This window comes from Lutra lutra, chromosome 11, assembly GCF_902655055.1.
Source record: "Lutra lutra chromosome 11, mLutLut1.2, whole genome shotgun sequence".
Classification (NCBI taxonomy): domain Eukaryota; kingdom Metazoa; phylum Chordata; class Mammalia; order Carnivora; family Mustelidae; genus Lutra; species Lutra lutra.
The window spans coordinates 59,981,059-59,997,959 of NC_062288.1; the positions used below are offsets into that span (position 1 = coordinate 59,981,059).

Consider the following 16,901-nt stretch of genomic DNA (forward strand, 5'->3'; position numbering starts at 1 on the left):
TTCTGACTCTCGAGCATTTAGCATGACTGCCAGAAATCGGCCCTTGCTAATAATGGAAAATTCTGCTCACCAGCCAAGAGGGGCGTGTGGCCAATGCTGACCTCGCCCTTCTTTGTCCCCCAGTTAGATGAACCACTTCTTAAAAAGCACTAGACGATATGGACTTTATTTTCACACAGGGTTCTTTCAGTGTCTTGTATGTCTGATCAACTGCGACTCCATCTCGCACTCAACGTTCCTATAGAAAACGAGCCTCCGAATTTCCCAACGCACATGTGTAGGGCTTCTCTGTCTTTTAGAATCTCCCCCTCTGGTGCGCTAATGGAACCCATTTTATTTGTAGGAGTAACGAGAGCATTTACTTTAAGTAAAGAATTTTAGCTGATGAAGAAATGAGCCCCAGCTTTTAAGCAAGGATTAGACTCAGCCTCGGTAACCAATAAGATGGCAACCGCCAGCCATTTTAGCTACAAATTACCGTTAAGAGTTTACTATCAGGATGATCCCTTCAAGCAGGCCCTATTAAAAAAATAATCACCATCTGCTAGACTCCCTTCTTTTTTATTAAACTGGTCATTAATTACTGGTAACAACTAATTTCATCTGGATTTTATTGAGTAATTATAAAATAAACTGGGGAGGATATCAAGCTTCCTGCCTTGCTGAGGGCAGGAATTCTTTATAATGCTACATTTCAAAAGGGGGTTGTAATAAACCACCAAATTCCATTTAATATGGTAATTATAATTCTCAAAATTCATCCTTCCTGTGGTTAACGAGTGCCTTCTTTCAGCTTAGCTCAGCCTGACTTCAGCTTGGGTCATTAAATAGCAAACTAGTTTTCACCCTCTGGTAACAATAGATCTTTCACGGCTTATTGCCTAATTAATTGAGGTGCATAATTTGATCACTACAACTTTTAAAAAATTTCATATTCCAGGTATCATGTAACAATATGATACTATCGTAATTAAAAATGGAGTGAGTTTTAATGTTTTGATTAGAACAGGTTTATTATCATGGATAAGGTAAAGTGCAAAGTTTTACTAATGTTTTCAACTACAACATTTAGGTTAAAACATTCGTGACAAGCCATTAATTTAATAACATGCTCATCCAAAACAAATCATAACTCATTTCTTTTTCCTGCAAAAGTAATTGAGTAATGAATAATGAAAACCATCCCCCTGAAAAGGGCAGTAAATATGTTGACTTTATTATTAATACTCAATTTTGGTTAATAAGGCAGCTATTAAATCTGAAATATGATGGACTTGATTTATTGACTTATTCAAGGTAACAGTGAAATATTATCTAGTAAATTCCGGGGTTCTTAGGAGAAGATCTGATCATGATACAAACTGGAATTTAACCAAAATTTCAGTTCACATTAGAACTACTTCTCAAACCTCTTTCCCCTGTACTTCCTGTGTTCCTTAAAAAAGTATTTCAATTGTGTGTGTGCATGTGAATGAGAGGGAGAGAGAGAGGGACAGAGGGAGGGGGAAAGGGAGGGGAAGAGAGAGAGAGACGTGGGCTGGGGGAGGGACCTAAGAGCTTTCCATATCACTCTGCACCCCTGTGAACTGGAATTCTCTGGTCAATCAGTATTGCTTTGGTTGTTTCTAAAAATTCATAAAATATACCAAAGTGGCATTAGTTACACCTAAAAGGTGGTGTGTAGCCTCAGTCTCAAAAATAGCAGGTCAGGGACGCCTGGGTGGCTCAGTTGGTTGGACGACTGCCTTTGGCTCAGGTCATGATCCCGGAGTCCCGGGATCAAGTCCTGCATCGGGCTCCCAGCTCCACGGGGAGTCTGCTTCTCTCTCTGACCTTCTCCTCGCTCATGCTCTCTCTCACTGTGTCTCTTTCAAATAAATAAATAAAATCTTAAAAAAAAAAAAAAACAGCAGGTCAGTGATGATTCAGGGAAAGGGAAAAAGAATTCTTTAAATGTAAAGGGGACTAATGGAATTTTCTTTTCCCCCTGTAAATAGAATCACAGTTGATTCTTCAATTACTCACAGTAGTTATGTTTTACGAAGTTGCTGCAAACACTGAATTGCTGAATACCAAACCACTGTGTCACAGGTACTGATTCTGGATTTACGAAGAAATTTTAGCCAGTAGAATTCACAAATAATGTATCTGCCAATGATGAGGATCGATGGTACCTTATACCACAGGCTTATACCACTCATTCATCCACAGTTGTTACTTGCTTATCCACTAGAATGCTTTCTCACTTTTAAGAATCTCCGCCTTATGATAGGCCCCTCATTCCAGAGTATGGGCCAGAACAGACATAGTTTACTTAGTAAAGCCTGAAAAAGCCAGAGCTCACAAACTGATAGTCTATGGAGTGCTGACCCAAGATTTAAAAATGAGACTTTATAGGACAATCTAGTCTTCCAGATCCTTTTGGAAAATGAATAGCTCTGACATCACTGAGCCCCAGTTCTTACATAGCAACAGTGAGCTGAGAGCAGAGAAGCAACCTGCCTCTCGTGGGCTCCTGAAGTCACTCCCTATTTTTCCAGCAGCCAGCCAGCTCCATTCATTTACATCATTTGTCTGACATTCTTTTTTTTTTTTTTTTTTTTTTAAAGATTTCATTCATTCATTCACTCGACAGAGAGAGAGCGAGCAAGCAGGGGGGCGGCAGGGAGAGGGAGAAGCAGGTCCCATCGATCCCAGGACCCTGGGATCATGACCTGAGTCAAACGCAGATGCTTAACCGACTGAGCCACCTAGGCACCCCGTTTTTTTGTTTTAATATTTTATTTATTTGAGAGAGAGGGAGAGAGAACACGTGAGCAGGATGAGGGGCAGAGGGAGAAGCAGACTCCCCACGGAGCAGGGAGCCAGATTCTTAAGCACTTGAATTTCCCACCCGTTGCTTAGACATACGCATCTTTAATCATACTTATTCAGTAAATACTTATTAGATGTCTACTTTGTGCCAGCTGGTCTCACTTTCTGAAAACAGCCAAACAAACCCCCTCCAACTTGAAGAACCTGAACTAGGTAGAAAACCAATCTCTAAACAAACAAAAAGCAACCAATAGGTCACTGATTTTCTTTCTTTTTTTTTTTTTTTTTAAGTATGTTCCATGCCCAGCATGGGGACTCAAACTCAGGGCCCTGAGATTAAGAGTTGTGCGTTCTACTGACTGAGCCAGCCAGATGCTCTTAAATTAGTGATTCTTACCTAGGGAAGGGGAGAAATGAAGTTTTAAAATGAGCCAAAAGGGGCACCTGGGTGGCTCAGTCAGTTAAGCCTCTGTCTTCCGCTCAGGTCATGATCTCAGGGGTCCTGGAATGGAGCCCCATGGCAGACTCCCTACTCAGTGGGGAGTCTACTTCTCCCTCTCTCTCTCCCCACCCTCGTGTGCATGCTCACAAGCAAGCAAGCAAGCAAACAAAATAAGCCCAAAGAATTTTAGTTGGCAAGGTACAATAAAAATCAGACTCTTCCATGAGGAGTTGCTCACGTAACTGAGTGTGTTGGGACAGATGTAAGGTAATAAGAGCCACGATATTAGAGGGTATTTGCAGGATGTATTGGCTGTAAGGGGTCACATTAATTACCTGGAGAGGAAGACATGGATTCATTTCAGGAAGGGTTTTTCTTGTACTGTTAAGTAGGACATAGAGGCCCTCTTGTTCTGATACCTGCCTTCTTTTAAAATATACTAAGAACCTGTGACGGGTTCTTAAGTAGTCCTTTAAGGCCTTAAGTAGTCCTTAAAGTCTCATTGGCTCTTCATAACTCAGACAGATTTGCCTGCAAAGAGGCCACTTTATGAGCAAACGACTTTATCATTGTTCTAGGTTTCACAGTTCAATTAGCTGACATCGTCTTAAGCCTGTTCTAGGGAGGGCCTGCCTATGCAGTCGTGTGGGCAGAGACCAATCTACTGAAGCTCCAGAACTGAGACAGTGGGGCCCAGACATAAATTTGAATTTGTTAAATATCCTCTTTTAAACCTGGAGCTTTTGAACCTGACACTCAGCTGACTGTGAGGAGTACAAATGAGGAAAAACCCTGACATGTGAATTGTACACAGTGGAAGAATCAATGAGGTAAGAGACAGGGCTCCCTGCAGAGTCAAGGGGGTCTTCTGTAGAACAGACTAGCGGGGGACCAGCGATTCCTGTGTCTCTGATCCCCAAAGAAGGAGCAGCCTCCCAAGAACTGGGGCAAAGCTAGGACAACACTGTGGGGGAATATAGCAGAACTTCTGTTCCACAGCTGGGATGATTCTCTGCCAGGAATCTCATTAACACAGAATTTATTACCTACAAGAATGTTGGAAAAGGGTGGTGCCAGGATGACTACTTAATTCAGTAGCACCAAGGATTCTAGTTCCTTCCATCTTTTTATCATCCTAGCATGTTGGACGCTCTTCTGGTTGCAAGAATGTTGCATCAGATCACATTATCACATATTTTCATGGAGATGCAGTCTCTCTTAAAGATAGTGAGGACCTTTTCCAGAGTGCCTTCCTTTACCCTCCAACCCAGGGTATGTCCCATCATGTTTCATTGGCTGGACCTGCACCCCAATATTAACCATCCATCGGTCAGTGGCAAGGAGAATGAATTGCCACCATCAGCTTAGACCAAAGTTTCTGATTCAGGTCTGGGGAGAAACCTGAGAATTCACTTTTCGTACAAGTTTCCAGGTGATGCTAGTGTTGTCGGTCTGAGAACCACTAAGCTTGGACTATTCAAGACTTACCACCTGAACAAACTGAGGGCTCTTCTAGCAAATAAGGAGAGGGAAAGTTTTGGGTGACCACCAATAATGGCAGCTACACACACTCTTTATGGAACCTATGAGGTCTGCTGAAACGCTGGAGAGGGGTATTTTCAAGTGGGCTTGAAGAACACTAGTGACTTGTATTCCCAGTTATCTAGATGGAAGCTAAAACCAAGCAAACTATTAAAACCCACAGAAGGTAAACTAGAGATCATCAAGCTCACCTTGCATAAGAGATTTAATTATTAGGACACATGGATGGTTCTGACGGTTAAGCATCTGACTCGATTTTAGCCCAGGTCATGATCTCAGGGTCATGAGATAGAGCCCTGTGTTGGCTCCACCCTGCTCGGGAGTCTGTCTCCCAACCTCCTGTGCAGGCGTGCAGGCTCTCCTCTCCCATCCCCACCCCTGCCAAAGTTTTAATTACTAAGTTCATCAAGTGTTATATTCTTTCTAAAGATTATTGATACTGCTCTCCAAGTGTCTCTGGTTCTCCAGTTTCTGGGCCCAGGATTGGGCATGGCCATGGGAATGGATTTGGCCAGTGAGATACGGTACCACAGTGATGGCCCAAACTGAGATTCCTCTTGCTACAGTGATTACAGATTGTGGCTCAAGCTTTATCAGACTAGGTTACTGAAAAACCAAAATGGACAGAATATTCCTCCTGAGTCACACCGGATGTACACAGTGGGCAAAAAATAAACTTTGTGGCAGTAAGTCATTGAGTTTTGGAAATTACTTGTTCAAGCAGTATAACCAAGCCCATCCCATCTAATATAAAGTATACGCAATTTTATTTATTTTTTATTTTTTAAAGTATATATAATTTTAATGCTGCATTTAGATTATTTTTTTCCTTATAGCTCAGACACCCCCTTAAAAATGCTAATTATCCTTCAAGCCCTGGCTTATATTACATTTCACATTTTATCATTGCTCTGGCCAACACATATCTCATGTGGACACCCCATCCTAACTACAAGAAAATCACAAGGTTCAGTACTTGGTTATTTTCTAATTGCTCATCAATGGTAATATTACATCCCTGATTAGACTGGAGGCTTTGAAGGGCAGGGATCATATCACAAACATTCTTGTACCCTCTGGGCAAAAGAGGGAAATTAGCAGCTTACAGACAGAATCTAGCTGAAGAGTAGAGCAGTCAATGGTTCATAGAATTTGAACTTTTCCACTACTCGCATACAATGAGGAAGTTACTGAGCATGTTTTCCCTGTACAGTTATATTGAACATCTGTGAGCAGAGCTGCAAGCAGTCATTAACTGATACAATTTTTACCACCCATGGAAATTTCCATTTCTCTGACTATATACTAATATTGACGATATACTAACTCATTGGACTATCAATTGGCTTGTTCACTATAGCTTTCCCCAGATGAACTAAGGACTGGAAGAGAAAGAGTGATGTTTATAACAGCCTTCCATCTTGTACAAGTCCTTGGAGCACCTTTCTGTTCACTGGAGGGGATGCTGCCTGATTCAAGAACCCTGGAAAGAAGCCAGTTAGAGCTTCAGATTTACTCAGATGGATTTTGTTTTTTAACATGTTTCATTAATATCAATAATCTGATTTGGGACTTTGTGAAGTCACTTAAGCCAGCCCTCTATCTAAAGATTTTTGCTTTCAAACCATGCAAAATACGAGAGTTCTTAAAAGGTAAGAGGCTCCCTGAAGGTCATGGCTTAATAAATGATCGTGGTAGTACTGAAACAGAACCTAGCAAGGGGCAACATTAAATACTCAGCATAGGTTGGGGGAACTACCCAACCCGTCACGTTGGGATAGGATCTTATCCTGATGATAGGATATATCGTCAGGATGGGATATCATACCTGGCGGAATTATAACTTCCGAGCTCTCAGGAGAAATACTTTGGACCTGGCCCCAAGCTGTGAATAGGATCTAAAAAGGGAAAATGTGGGCCATATGGCAATAAAGAATAAAAATCTTAAGTCAATCATGCACAAGCCTGTGATGAGGGTTTAAAAAAAAAAAAATCAATTGATTTTTCAAAGGTAAATGGATTCAGTAGGTCTGGGATGGCAGCTGAGACTGTACATTTCTAACAGGTTCCCAGGTGACACTGATGCTGCTGCTTTGAGAACCACTGAGTTGGACTACTCAAGTGCAAGCATGTCAACATGCCTGGAAGCACTACAGGAAAATATTTTATTGTCAAAAATGGAACCTAGCAGTGCCAGACAGAACAAGCGTGGGGATATGTTCTATGACAGGGCAACAACACAAAAATAACTAAAATAACGCCCAATTTGCTGGAAAGCACACAACAGGTTTGGGTCAAGTCTTCGAAAAGAGGGGTGACTTAAGGTTACAAAAGGAAGGCGTGGGCTTGTGCTCCTGCTGTTGGATTACAGGAGCGCTCAGGAGGAATGTGGCTTTCAGAGAGCTAGGAACATTCAGGGATACCAATAGTCCAATTCTACCTCTGCCTTTGGTGAAAGAATTAAAAGTAGCTAATCCATTCAAGAAACACAAGTTGGAAATAGGCTTCAACTCTAAATACCACTAATAACCATGTATACACATACTTGTTTACAGCAGTTACCTGTGTGCAAGCGTGTAACCACACAGGGTTAGAATCCTCCTGGACTGCCACCCTTAAAATCCCATCACACAGATGTCTCATAGGTATAAATAACTTAAGGGCAAGTACCTCTGGTGTTTAAGGAACCAAAAGCCTCTGGCCCTGGCCTAGGACTAGTCAGGAGTCTTATGAATTATATCCCAAAATAAAGATGTTATAGTAACGTTTTGTACACTCAGTCTTCAGCTTTTTCAAAACTTCAGCCTCATTTGGCAACTGATGCCTCTTGGGAAGCAAAATTACTTACATCATTAAAACATCATCAAGTAATAATTTTATTACAGTTAACATAAATAACCACAGTAAATATGTACAGGGTGATCAATTTGTTCTTGATAGCTCAAGGGAGTCATTACTTCGCTCTGATACAGAAAATCAGGACAATATTTGAACTGCAAACTACGCATCGACTTGTCCATTTGGGCGTGTTTTAATTTGTTTTAGGTTTAGCACACTCCATAACTGAGCTCTACAGGCAGGTTGGCTTCAAAAGTAAGGCCTCGCAGAATGACTAAGTCTAAATAAATGATGATGTGTCATCTGGCAGGTCAAGTATTTTTTCTGATTTCCCCTGCTTCCCTTCCTGACACCAGTGGGCAGAAGGGAAACCCTGTTCTAATGAAATGTAAAATGAAATTCTGCTCTGACGTGAAACAAGGAGGGAATGTGTGCATACATACGGAGCACCACTTCCTTCAAAGTCAGCAGGAAGTGTCTTTAGCCTGTCTGGTTTGCCTCACCAACCCAGGACAAATTTTACACTAGATTCATGCCCCCCCCACCGCCTCTACCACTAACAGAATAAGATACAGCCTGCTACGATAGATTACCATAATATAATGATTGAAGGGAAAATATATGGTGTAATACAGAGAGGTCTAAATACCTATAAGTGGAAAAAAGCATAAATGACTGCTTTAATTAATTTCCTAATGTAAAGCACAGCTGCAGTAATGTTGGCAAGTCTCACCCGCCTGTTTTAAATTTGTGACGTGAAATCATACAACTTAATTAAGTCTTAATGCACAAAAATATATTTTATTTACTTTTTATGGAATATCAGCATTTAGAGCTTTCTATTTATGTGTGTAAACGCTTTATAAATTACTTGAAATGATGAAAAAAACTGACTACTAGTAATCGGCAGTTACAATGTACCAGTTTTGGTTTCAATAATGAAATGCCTTTTTGGTAGACTCCTGCTGCTACGTGAACTAGCTCTAGGCTATTAAAGTAATGAGCCCTGACAGAGTCCTCCGATCTCTTGCTTGGTACAAAACTCAAGAGAAGGACTTTGCCCACAATTCCTAGTCTGTTTACTCGACTGACACCAGGCTGACCGTCTGACTACAGGAACGTTATGAAGCCTCTGGGCTTACCCTCCCCCCTTCCAGCAAGTATGGCTTTATCACTTTTTCCAAGTGAGGACCAAGAAAACGCGGTATTAGAGAGCCCTCTGCAGGCCAGAAGTTTCGAAGGTACTTACCAGCATGGACTTAAATTTGCAGTATAATTGGAAAGCTATTTGTCAAAAAGGCAGGCAGACATTGATTCTTCCAAAGGACTCACTTTAAAAAAACAACAAAACAAAAAAACACTTCTCTCAATGTCTGCTGCTTTTTATAGAAAGTTTCCTTTTATACAAACCTTCTGTAAGCCCCTGTGACATCTTCCTAAAACGCACTGCAAAGTATTAAGGACAATATCATCATGGTCGCCGAAATAATTCTTAAGATTATCTGTGAAGAACATGGGGCCCTGAGGAGTTCACTTTAAAAAAAAAAAAAAAAAGAGCAATTTCTAGTACATCTGGGTTTTAGGGGTCAGGATACAGGGAAGAAACTAGAAGTTAGTTATGTGGACAAATGTCATGATTGCCTCAGCCAAGTTTTCATTCTAGTGACTGAAGTGTATGCCTAGCAAAATCCAGTGAATGTCTCAAGTGTTTAAGGGAACAGAGTATAAATTTTTACAGGGCATTTTATGTTGTGTTTTAAACTTTTTGGACAGAGCAAATATAAATCATTACTGAAAAAATCCGTATATAAAGATAAATATAAGGAAGTATACTGAAGACAGAACAAAAATAAAACAAGCTCTCATTTTCATTCAGATGGTACCTTTCAAACCACATTTTATGTTGGTTGTAAAATATCCTTAAAGTCAGCAAAATAACCAACAAATTTAATAGGAAATTTTTTCATAATATTTTCAAGTCAGCAAAAGTACTAACAAATTTTAATAGTGGGTGATTTTTCCCCCCAGAACAGTCAAGAGAGTATTAATTTAAAAGAGGAAGCATTTGACCACAATATTTCCTTTTATTGAGTTTCATCTGTGCCCGGTAATTCCCATAGTTCCTGGAGCACCCAGAGATACATGCTTCTAATAATTCTCTTAGGGTCTGGGGCTGGCCCCCAAAGTTCCTCTCTACGGCAGGAAAATGGTACAGTCTACATTCATCTGGAAGCCTGGATAAGTGGAATAAACGGGAAGTCATATGACGATGGAAAAGAACCTGATACTGTAGGTATTGAAACTTCCCTCCTCAGGACTTTTAATCAGTTAACACGATCTTTTTGAAGGATCTATAGGGAGAGTCAAGAGGCGGCAGTGGTCTGGGGCGAGGACCAGGGCTGCAAATGTTGGCAGTCAATCTGTGGTTGACTCTCCGTGTTTCCCTGGGGACCCTGGTGACAGTCTAACCAGCCAACCGCACACTCTCTACTGGCTTGGCTGCTTTTCCCAAAGACGCACATTCAGTGTTGGAGGGTTTTCTGATCTCTTCGACTCCGGGGCATAGACGAGACCAGCATGTTCTCAGGGTAATGTCAACAGACGTTTTCGTTCCCGTAAAATGACTCTTCCAAATTAAACCCCAAATTAAAACACCGAGCTTCCAGCTCTGTGGAGTTCAGAAACAAGTGCTCTCAGCATGAACTGTCAACAGCCGAAGTTAAAATAGAGCAGCTGCTGGTTCCTGTGGCATCATCTCCGCGCACCCCATCCCAACCTCACAGAGTTGAATGTCAGACATTATCCTACCCGGCCTGGAATCCGGCTGCCAGGCTCAGCCTCCTCCACTGGGGGCTTATCTCCCACCAGGAGGCTGTGGCCGACTGGATGGAGGCGCACGCTTCCCAGCAGATGTCGGGCTGCCAGCAACGGGAGCGCGACTGGGCCTGGCGCCGCCAACATTTACAGTTATTCCTCCTGCTCCCGCTCCCCACGGCCCCCCAAGCCCAGTCCCACCAAGGCCTGGCCTGCCAGCCGACTTGGCCACGAGGAGTGGACAGGTGATGAGGATTAAACCGAGCATATTTGCATATCCTCAGCACAGGGAAGGAAATTAACACCACAGTGACATGATTTAGTGGCTGAACTTAAACCCGAGAAAGTCCTAGACCAATTTCTGAACACCAGGCAACTGAGGGAAGGAGATCTGAAATGCAACACATCTGGCAGGGACGGGCTAGTCCAGAGTTAATGGAAGAAACAGAAAGAAAACAATCAGTTTGGGTCCAAAGTGTTTAAAATTTACCCACAGAGTATGCGTGGGCTTTCTTCTTGGACACAAGAAATGCCTCCTTCACCTCATTCTTGCTGGGGGGGGGTTGGAGAGAGAGAGAGAGAGAGAGAGAGAGAGTGTGTGTGTGTGTGTGTGTGTGTGCGCGCGTGCGCGCGTGCGCTGATCTAGGCCATTATCACTATCTGTGCAGGAAGCATTTCCAGACCCCGGCGAGGTCCGCAGTCTTGTTGCCTGCCATGTGCCTGCAGCCAAATTCAGAAACAGTCTGACAATGAGGTATTTCAGAAACAGAACGTTTTTTGGAATTTTTTTTTTTTTAATATAGTAAGTAGGAGCATAAAGACATTTCTTAAACATTTCGCAAAAGTCGAGTGAATAAATAAAGAGGGAATTAACACCTGTCAAGTATATTTTCATCTTCCTGAAGCCTTTTCTTTCTGGAAAGCCAGGAAGGGAGGTGATTTTTTTTTTTTTTAATGAGTATTTAGACAACTGTGTCATCCAATGGAAGCAGGCAAGAAGGTGGCTCATAGTTCAATCTGCTGTTATATTAACATACCTAGAAAAACAGATGCCATTAGAACTTTATTATTTTTATGAAGCCAGTAAGGTTCCATGTGCATTCTCCGGGCAGATCTGCATAAGATGCTTTCACTTGTTTTTTGCTAAAATAATGAGTTTGCTCCCCGTGAGAACAAACCTAGAACCCCTTAGGACACAAACCACCACACCCACACTAAACACAATACTCTCCCAGTGTGGTATGCCTCCCTATAAAGTAATCAGACTATTTTAAGACAAATGCCAGAACACATATAAAAAGACAGCGCTCTCCTCGTTCACACAGCCATCTTACGCAGCCCCATGTACCTTTGTCTACCACGCGGCCATTACTCAAAAACACCTTACACTTCCTCCTCAAAACAACTTTGGGAAAAGCCTGGAATTCGGTGGTGTTTCACTGAGGGGGGAGCTCTTGGTCACTGCGGAGCCAAAGGCCATTTGTAATCAAGTCTGGAGAAGAAGACAGGAGGACTCAACCCCCAAGGCCCCCCACAGGTAAAATGCACACAGCACAACTCCCCCAAAACAAATAAGGTGCAGCTAACGAGCAGTATAGACCTCTTCTGCGGACTGGAGCTGCTTGGAAGGCCACGCCAGAAGGACAGCTGTGAACATGTTTCTAGTATCAAGCAATGAGAGCTTCACAGAAATAGACCTGCAAAATATCTCCCCGTGGGACACCTTTAAAGGACAATACTCATGCGGAAGGGTCATTCCAGTGCATGTGTATGGTAGAAAGGAAGCAAAAATGTCCAGCACAGGCGTCCTTAAAAATCACTTTCCCCTGCTAAGGTCACTTAGCTGCAGTGTCTTTCTTTTGGGTAGGCTCTTGACTCTTTATAACTTAGTATTTGTGTCCACGCACACACACGCACATATAAAATAGAGTTACGAGGAAAGGTGTACTAGAAACTTTGGGAACCTCACTGTGGCCAGCCTGGACACTCCCCTGCAGTATACGGAGCCTCGTGCTGGGGAGGAACTGAACCACTTGGGCGTGTGGGAGAAGACTTCCAAAAGGAGAGAGAGGTCACCCCCCAGGACAGAAAGAATACAGACAAATGGCGCAGGCTTGAGATGGAGAGTAAGGCTGCTCTGGAGACAGTGTGCGACTGTTAGCAGAGCCTCTGTATCCAGCTTCCTGGCGTAGCCCTTGGCTTTGGCGGGGGGCAAAGGCTAACAGGAGGAGGATGAAACAGCTGCAGCCGGAGGCCCATGTGGGGCTCTACCTTTGGCGTGGCCCATGACCGGACCCGCAAGCTTGGCCTCACAGTGCAAGACCTGTCCTTGCGATGGACAGGACACGCCTCCCGCAGCAGCAATGGTCAAGAAAGATGGTAGGACAGACCTGCTGAGAACCTAGCTTTCGCTTTCCTCTTGGCGTCTGAGGGGGGGGGGGGCTAACCCTCTGGACTGAACCACCACTGGGTTCTTGGATAATCTGTGCGTGTCAAGAGAACCCCAGGCTTTCGCTAATACAGCATGTGGGGTGCTCTATCAACTGACGTGCAGAATAAAGATGTGTCCCCATATCGGCACCCCAGCCTATGTTGTCGTCCTCTTCGGTCATTTCCTCAGCCGTATTAGGCATTCCACAATATATGCCAATACAGATGAAGATTTTATGATCCTCACAACCAAGTGATATAGTTGAGAAAAGTGTCACAAGAGCCATCTTACAGACAAGGAAACAGACGCACAGAATGGCTAACAGGTATGTAGTGCTTTTGCAGAAGTTCAAGGCTGCCTCCAGGCTAGTGCTCTTCCCAGTCTATTCCATGCTGGGAACTGGGGATACAGCAGACCCCAGGCTTAGTGGCAGGAGGCAACAAAGAAGTAGGTTTTCCAAAAGAGGGTACACGCCAACAGCATTCCTATTAAGCAACTGGTAGCCTTGTTCTCTTCCTTCTTGGGGAACAGCAGGTCTCCCTGGGAGACCTTCATTTTGTAATGGACAGATTTCTCCCTTTCATCTCTGTGGTGTTGCCAGGGTCAAGGACTAGAGTGAGTTTTTCTGTGAACTGATTCAGATAACGACTACGGGCTCCTAGATGTTGAGGGAGGCAGGAGAAGGGGAATAATCAGGAGTCTGCCCCTGAACAGCCCCTGCTCCCCCAACACTCAAAAGAGCAGAGGTCTGTGATGAGAAGCTGGGGCTGCACCAGGAGGCCAGAGGCGGCTTCCTTGCCTTCAGAGCTCGAGGCTCTGAGAGAGAGCAGCTCCAGCTCACTCCAGCTCATCCGGAAATTCCTGGTGGAGTCTCAACCCCCACATGCTCCCATGAACTTCTACTTACAGTATTTCCTGTAGAAATGAATGACAAAACTCTCATTAGGATGAAGGTCCCTTAGAGATGTGTAGAGTGGACAATGGGCTCCGGAACCCTCTGCAGTGTTTCAAATCCCAGCTTGGCCCTCTACTCTCCGGGCGAGTTACTCAGCATCTCTGGGCCTAAGTATCTTCATTGTAAAATGGGGCAACAGTACCTTCCTTATGCAACTGTCGTAAGCGCTGGCTGAGAGAACAGATGTGAAGTGCTTACAACAGTGTCTGGCATGCGTGCACACGTACACACACGTACACACACACACACACGCAAGTGAACAAATGAACTCCAGCATTTCCGTTCTTACTTACTTACTAACACTGTCTTTTACAAGTATTGAAATTTAGTGCCTTTTTTCTTGTTTCTCTCAACTGTAAGCCTGCCCAGCGCAGGGCCCATGGGGTCTATGACATGGAGTCACCAACCCATGTTTCTTGTTGGAATAAGACTTTCACGAGAGCATCTGCACTTTTAAAAAAGAACTATGGTGACAGGTTCCAAAAAAGGACTAATTCATAATGGTTGATCTGGGAGTACTATTTGCGTAAAGGATCCTCAGCACCCTTTAAATCATTTTAAATGCTAAGTAGTATTCTACAAGACCGTCAGAACTAATTCTGGAAGTAAGAGTTTCTTCCCTGGAATCAATGTTCAGGGACCCTACACTGAAGACTTCTCGTGTTACAGGTTACTGATAAAGTGAAATACTAATTGAATCTACGAGGCCGGCAGGCAACATGAGGTCATATAACTTCGTGTCAGCAGGTTCGGGTATTATCTGAATACTTCATTTGTATTTATTGAATCCTATATTTACTGAAAAGCAACACAGCCTTGAACTGAATTATGTCAAATGGTACGTGATTGCTATACTTAAAATGTTCAGGTTATTTTGAACAGAGGGATTTATTTTCTTCTTGGAGCTTTTGGAAGTCTGGACCTATCTGGTTTCAGTTAGGCAACAGTCTTTGGCCAGCATTTTCTGGTACATTTGAAACTGTTGAACAATGAAAAGTAAAAACATGTAATTGCCAGCACAGCTTAAGCCCTAATGCAGATATAAACACAGTTAAGAGCACTTTATTTAGGTTCTGCTTTATTATTCTTAACTTTCATAGTAATTCTCAATCACAATGCATTAACAAATTTTTATTAGGTTTCCCAATGGAAAGCCAGTTGCAGGGAAGGCCTTTTATGACTCTCACTAAAGAACTTTGCAGTTGATTTTGGATTTACCTTCTAACACAGAAGAAAACAATTGTTAAAATCTTATGTTAGCTTTTAATTCAGTATGTTCTAAAGTACACTAATTCTTTCCTTTGCTCTTCCCTAATGCCCTCCCTGTATTGTGCAACTAACTTCCTTAACCATCTTGGAGTTACAGCCTTTTAAATAGAGCACAGGGCAGTGAGCGACAGGAGGCCAGGGATGGTGTTTACCTGAAGGCTCTAAACCCAAGCACAGGCAAGGGTTGGTTGTGTGTGGTGGTGGCGGTGGTGGGGGGGTAATTCAAAATTTGATTTAAACTGGCAGCTCAGTTTCCTTCAACTAAAAGATTCTAAGCAACTTCTCCCTCTGGACTCTTCTTCAAAACTTAAAAATAACACAGTCTTCCGGGGGCCGACTCCTTCATAGGAGCTGCTACCTTCTGTCTGAGGATTTATTTAGCGGTTCAAGTATTTCTCTGTGATTTCTGGTCAGTGGCTCTAGTGGGCAGCCAGGCACTGGCAGCGGCCTGTGGGATGACCAGATATTGTGTGCTGTGGCCAGCAGGGGGAGGGAGAAATGCCAGCTGCTTTGAAAATTCTGGTGGCCAGCAGGCCGGGGAGGTCTTCAGCAGCCATGTGGAGGAGAGCCAGGCTCGCTGCAGGAAGTGAGGGCCATTCTGGAATCTTCAATGAAAACACTCACCCCAGGGTGCACTATAGAAGAACCACTTTTACTAACTAGGACATTAACCACAAAGACATACCTTAGCTTGCCGGATTCAAACACTAGCTTATTGACGTGACACAGAAGTTTGTAGGTAGCAGAGCACAGGGAGTAAGAGTGAGTTCAGGGGAGGGCTGTGTGACCTTGGGCAAATGACTTAACCTCCCGAGTGTTAGTTTCTCAAAATGAGTTTATAATACTTGCATACCAGAGGGATGCTATAAAGATGAAACAAGACCAAGTGTATGAAGCTGTTAGCAAACTACGTAGTTGAATCAGATATTCGATAAATGGAAGTATTATTTTTTCTCAGAAAGTATAATAGCAATTTTGAAAAAAATCATATAATATATATGAAAAAAGGTCTGGAAAGACTTACACCAAAATGTCAACAGCATTATCTCTAGGTGGTGAGATTATAGGAATTTTTCCTTCTATGTGTTTTTTTCCCGTATTTTCTGCATTTTCTATAATAAACATGTATTACTTTTTGAGTATGAAATTATAATTAAACTAGATCTTACATGAAAATAATAAAGAAATGGCCATGAAGAAAAACAAGATGAGAAAATACTATTGCAATCCTAACATTTGTCTTCCTTAGTAGCCTCTGGAATTTCCAATCATTATCCTCCATTTTTCCCCAAAAAGGACACATCACAAGTGGTCACACTGATGTTAATGAAAAAAGGCATATTTGTAGTGATAGAAAAAAGGTCAATACGAATATGTATATATATACATATATATTCACTTTTTGGTAACTTGATTTTGAATTTTTTTTTTTAAAGGAAATATCAACTTTTTCTTCATGGAAAAAAACATGACTTAATAGTTTTTCCTCACATGCTTTCATAAGAACCCCAAAATATAGAAATTTGCTCTATTACCAAGAAAATGTTCATATAATTTATGTTCTATATAATTTTATATTCATATATTTGTTCTATATTCTTTTTTTAAAAATAGATTTTATTTTTTTATTTATTTGAGAGCAAGAGCATGAGAACGGGAAGGTCAGAGGGAGAAGCAGACTCCATGCTGAGCAGGGAGCTCAACATGAGACCCATCCCGGGACTGCAGGATCATGACCTGAGCTGAAAGCAGTCGCTTAATTAACTGAGCCACCCAGGCGCCCCTGTTCTATATTA

The 16,901-nt window shown here is 42.5% G+C and overlaps 1 protein-coding gene across 1 annotated transcript in view; it reads right to left on the reverse strand.

Moving 5' to 3' along the window:
* Nucleotides 1-16,901, reverse strand: part of JAZF1 (JAZF zinc finger 1) — a 320,585-nt gene that overhangs the window by 60,377 nt on the left and 243,307 nt on the right. The window lies entirely within an intron of this gene.